General features: G+C 47.5%; 1 protein-coding gene across 2 annotated transcripts in view; it reads left to right on the top strand.

Moving 5' to 3' along the window:
• Window positions 1-5,507, top strand: part of Tef (TEF transcription factor, PAR bZIP family member) — a 25,270-nt gene that overhangs the window by 3,859 nt on the left and 15,904 nt on the right. Inside the window, exon 1 of one of the 2 annotated variants that reach the window (XM_010634467.3) lies at window positions 5,043-5,131. The exons of the other annotated variant lie outside the window; for it this stretch is intronic. The gene's annotated coding sequence lies outside the window, so the exon portion shown is untranslated. Of the gene's footprint in view, window positions 1-5,042; window positions 5,132-5,507 lie in introns of those variants that run through there. 2 annotated transcript variants of the gene reach the window in all.

The raw sequence follows: 5,507 nt of genomic DNA, 5'->3' as shown, positions 1-5,507 counted from the left end.
TGGTTTTTTGAGACAGGGTCTCACTATGTAGTTGAGACTGACCTGGAACTCACTATGTAGCCCAGGCTGGTCTCGAACTCACAGAGATCCTCCTGCCTCAGCCTCCCAAGTGCTGGGATTACAGGCGTGCATCACCACACCGGACAATGACTTCTTTTTTAAACCCCAGGCCTTCACACTGAGTTATACCCCCAGCCCATTTTGCCTTTTCTTTTTCTTGCTTTTTAAAAAATTTATCTTTGAGATAGCATCTTGCTAAGTCACTAAGTTGCCCAGCTTAGGCTCAAACTTTTGATCTTTCCACCTCAGCCTCCCAGAGTGCTGAGATTACAGGCATACACCATACCTGCTCCAACTCCTTTACTTCTGACACTCAGGCACACAGAGGTTAAGTAACTTGCTAAGGTCACACAGTGAGCAAGAATCAGACCTAGGTAGTCAGGTTCGTCACCTTACTACCAAGACAGTTTTGACTGGAGAAACTGAGGCTGTCAGGTGGTGGCTATTGAGATATCTCTGAGGCTGGATCCAGCATGAGGGCTTCTGGGAATGGCTCTCTTGGGGAAGCTCCATCCGTAATCTGAAGCCTGGGAGTGCACAAAATGCAAGCCAAACAGGAAACCAGAACTCTGTAGAGTACTGAAGAGATGGGCAAGAATGTTAAAAGAGCCTCCACCCACCACTTCTTCCCTGGAACCACTGAGACCAAGATACAAACCACTGAGCCCAGAGCCCCGCAGCCACAGGTATGCGGGCTGGGAAGGAGAGCCACCTAAGGATGCGTTTGTTATTTATTCCAGGACTCACTGTGAATCAAATACAGTGAGTGCTGTTTAATGCTCACAATGCTCCAGATGTACAGGACTTGTCTCTGAAAGGTTTATTAACCTTCCTACAAGCACCGACCAGAGCAAGCAAACCAACAAATATTTACTGAGTTACTGGCCTGCACAAGGCACTGTGCCCGCCTCTGCTCAGGACTGGCAAAGGGCACAGGCGCCTGGGATTTGTGAGCACCTGGGAAGCGTTGGCATCATTCTGGTGCCTGTCCCAGGCTCAGGCTCCACTCATCTATCTGTCCCACTAGGTGCTGCTAATTACATGGCCAGAGAGGCTGAGTGGGTACCTGGTCAAAGTCTTCCACACTAAAGAAAATCACTTATTCTGTATATGCTCTGGTGAATTAAGTTTTTTTGTTTGTTTTTGAGACAGGGTCTCACTATGTAGTATAGGCTGGCCTTGAACTCACTATGTAGTCCAAGCTGGCCTGAAACTCTAAGGGATCCTCCTGCCTCAGCTCCCTAAATGCTAGTGATATAGGGGACCAAGTAATCCAGTAAGAGAAATATTATAACTCCCAACCTGCTAGATACCTGAAACACCGAGTTCATGTTCTCTAAAATAGAAAAATAAATTCTAGGAACAACGGAGGTTAAAAGTAGGAAGAATTTTACAGAAAGATAGCTTCTGTCTAAGAGAGATGGAAGGGGGACTGAAAGTGTGTTGTCTGCCCACCCTGCTTTTGAAAGGTGTTTTACTGAGCAAAGCCACAAAGTGAGGTGGGTTCAAGGTGGGACAAAACTATAGTCAACTAATAAGATTACACGTAATGGTCCCTTAGGTAATACTGATCTAAAGGGAAATCATACGATGGGACAAAACTATAATCTACCAGTAAGATTATAAAAAGTATAGTCACTTAGGTAATATTGGTTAAATGGGGAGCAAACAGAGAAGCTGGTCACGTACTAAAGGGGTATGCGGAAGGAACACGGACTTCACAGAAGGAATGGGCTGGGGAGATTTTGCTCCCCTCCCAAAGTGATTGATACCTATCTAGAATATAAATCGCTGCTACTCACCCCAAGGTGAATTATGTGAGTGTAATACTTTTTTTCTCATTTTATAATGCTGACCTTCAGTCAATGCGTCTTTCATATGGATTCCTATCAAAACTGTCTACAAGATATATAATTAATTTAGCTGCCTACAATACTAGGGTTATAGGTGTGCATCACCCCTTGTTTTTGCTTTTTTTTTTTTTTTTTTGTACCTGGGGATCTAACTCTGGTCATTGAGCTAGAGAGGCCCGGCAGGCAAACTACGGAGCTAAATTCCCAGCCCTTACACCTGGCTTCCACAGACTCACTACTGCTCTAGAACCCATGCCTCCTCCCAGAAATCATGTATTGAAAACCAGTTATCTGCTGGGTATGGCAGCACACCTGCATTCCAGACCAGCCTGGGCTACCTAGTGAGTTCAAGGCCAACCTAGACTACACAGCAAGAAAATCCAAAAAAAAATTTTTTTTTTTTGGTTTTTTGAGACAGGGTCTCACTATATGGTTGAGATTGACCGGGAACCCACTATGTAGTCCAGGCTGGTCTTGAACTCACAGCGATCCTCCTGTCTCAGCTTCCTGAGTGCTGGGATTAAAGGCATGCGCCACCACCCCCGGCAAAAAAACCAAGTTTTACAGAATATGTATTAAGATAACGCTTCATACCTTTAAAGTCTTAACTGCATGTTCTTACAGAGTTTATTTTAAGATACACAAACAATGTGGAAATTAGCTATTGACTACTCACTCCCAACATTTACTCCTCCACTAAGAGAAGGGACAAGGTTGTGAGTTATTTCCACATTGTTGACGGGAGAAAAAGGTAGAGAAAGGCTGCTGAGGCTATTCTGGGGACTGGTGGAGAGTGAGAAGGGAACACAGGGCCCTGCTCCAGGATGGGGCACAGCGTGCAATGAGGCACAAGAGGGAACATGACTGTAATCCTCCTCCTGCAGTATCTCTGACACACCATTCACCCTCTGCTTACCCGGGGGAGCCAAACCATTCCAGAGAGCGGCAAGACACAAACAGGCACAGGCACAGAGCTAAGCTGTGCTGCCCACCCAGCCTGCCAGCTCCCTGGTGTCACCTGGTTGTGAGATGAACTGCTCCTATAGCTTAAAAAAGAAAATCTAAGGGCTGGGCATTTAGTTCAGTGGTTCTGCTGCCTGTTTTGCAAGTGCAAGGACCAGATTTTGATCCCCAGTACAAAAAAAAAAAAAAAAAAAAAAAAAAGAATCTGAATCTGTACTTCTTCCCACATCCCACCTTTGTCATAAACAAATAACTTTTCACTCTTATGCTATTAATCTTCCTTTACTACCTTGAGAATTGTTTTTCCCTCTCAAAAATATTACAATGGCCACAAATTACAAATTTAATGCAGCAAGCTCCTCTATGATCAAACTAGCGGTTCTATATAAAACGCAGTTTCACTTACTGTTTAAATCAATTTCCTTGGGGACCAGGGATTTAGCTCAGTGGTGCTGCTGCCTGCCTCACAAGCACAAAGTCCCGCGTTCAATACTCAGTACAAAAAAACAAAAAAGTTTAAATCAATTTCCTTGGAATACTACTTTAACATTTCTAAAGATTTTTTTTTTTTTTTTTTTTTGGTACCGGGGATTGAACTCAGGTCCTTCTGCTTGTGAGACAGCCGGCAGAACCACTGAGTCAAATCCCCAGCTCCTAATTCTTTACTTAAAAAAAAAAATTATCACCATGCATGGTGATGCATGCCTGTCTGTAATCCCAGCACTAGGGAGGCTGAGGCAGGAGGATCAATCACTGTGAGTTTGAGACTAGCCTGGGCTACATAGTGAGTTCCAGGTCAGCCTCAACTACATAGTGAGTAAAAAAAAAAAAAAAAAAAAAAAATTACTTTAGCCACTACAGAATTTGCACTAACAATTCAAAGCACAAGTTTGCTGTATACAATTTATGATTCTCACAGTGGGAAGCTAACGGTGTTCCCAACAATTTTAGAAAAATGAAACTATTTGTTGCAGGCTTGCAATGGTTAATTTCCAGGCACAGCTCATGGAAAAACTATAGGACTGATGCTACCTTATGTCCATTTGACATATAAGGAAAAAGAACCCTAGTGTGGCGGTGCATAACAAGTTCAAGTCCTGCCTGGGCAACTTAGCGGGACCCTGTCTCAAAATAAAAAAAGTGCTGGGAATGTATCTCGCTGTGAAGGCACTGGGTTCAATCCCCAGTACGGAAACAAACATTAACAGCAACCGCAACAACAAAAAAAGGTAAAAAGTGCCTGGAGAACTGAAGCAATGGTCTGGAACCATCAGATCAGAAATAATCAGTGTTGAGGGGAAGCAAGGATTTGAATTCCCATCATCCCGTCTCTAATATGACCCAAACCTGGTGGCCCAGAGTCCTCTGAGGGACACAGGATAAACAAGCCAAAGTCTCTGCTCCTCAGCAGAGTCTGTGTTGCTGGGGTTTGAAGCCAGTTACGATCTGTAGCGAGAAGGTACAAAGTTCAGAATGCTGTCTCGAGCAGCTTCCTATATCGTCTTTGCATCAGTGTCGCCTTAAGTTTCCTCGTTTCCTGAGGAACTCCTGGGAGGATTTATATTTTAAGAGGGGAGGCGGTTCTCCCACAAAACGCGGGATCCGTACCTTGTGTAAAAGAGATTTTAAAAAATTGTTTTTTAAATTATTGAAAAGAGAAAGGGAACAGTCTGCAAAGGAAGAGCGTTCAGAGCTGTTTGGGACTGCAGAAATTCTCTAGCCTGATTTCTTAATTTTGTGGCAGAAGAGACAAGCTCCAGCGGAGCAACTGGACCTTCCCAAGGTCACAAGCTAGTAAGAGGGGACGAAGTGTGTACCCGGGCCCTGTCCCAGCGCTGGGCCTCGGGAATGCTCCCTCAACGCTAGTGTTTACCCGGCAGCCACGCCCGCCCAGGGCCCGGGATCAGTGGGCAACCTGATACTCGCTTCTGTGGCTGCCAGGCCCCGTACGGCCGCCCTCGGACAACCTCTGGGTCGCGCGGGAGGAGGCTCGCAGGCCTGGCTCGGCTCCCGGTCTCACGACCCGGGGCAGGATCCCAGCAACAAAGAGCCCGCCCCTCCCCCTTGCCGCCCCTCCAGTCGCCGCCGCACGTGCGGCGCCTCGTGCACACAAGGCGGCCCCGCCCCCCTCAGCCATTGGCTGTTGGCGCCTCCCTCCTCTTCCCCTCCCCTCGCTGCCAGACTCTGCTGCGGCTCCACGTGATCCGCAGGACCCGCCCGTCTGCTCCCAGCCCTGCCTCCCTCCTGACTCTCAGGTGAGGTGGTTAGAGCAGACGTGAGGCAAAAGGAAGAGTGGCAGTGGCCTGGGAGAACGGTGGGGGGCACGAAGAGGGTAGCGAAGGGCAAAAATTGGCAGGGGAGTAAGGGGCTACTCAAGAAAATGAGCTGCGACACAGACTTCGGCAGGCGCGCGCTCCTCACCTGTCTCCACACGTGTCCCGCTCGCCTAAGCCGCCTGGCCAATCTGGGTTCTCAAAGCCGCGCCCACCCCTTCGCAGTGTGAACCTATCCAGAGACGCGCTCTGGGACCGCCGGCTTGGCCTCATGAATAATGAATATGCGGGAGCCTGTCCACAGGCGGGGAAGCGGTGGGGGGGGGGTGTGCGGCGGCGCGCCTGCGCAGTAGCTGCC

The sequence above is a fragment of the Fukomys damarensis genome, unplaced genomic scaffold, assembly GCF_012274545.1.
Source record: "Fukomys damarensis isolate Sample0158 unplaced genomic scaffold, DMR_v1.0_HiC HiC_scaffold_19, whole genome shotgun sequence".
NCBI classification, from domain to species: domain Eukaryota; kingdom Metazoa; phylum Chordata; class Mammalia; order Rodentia; family Bathyergidae; genus Fukomys; species Fukomys damarensis.
This window is presented reverse-complemented; position numbering and strand designations above follow the sequence as displayed.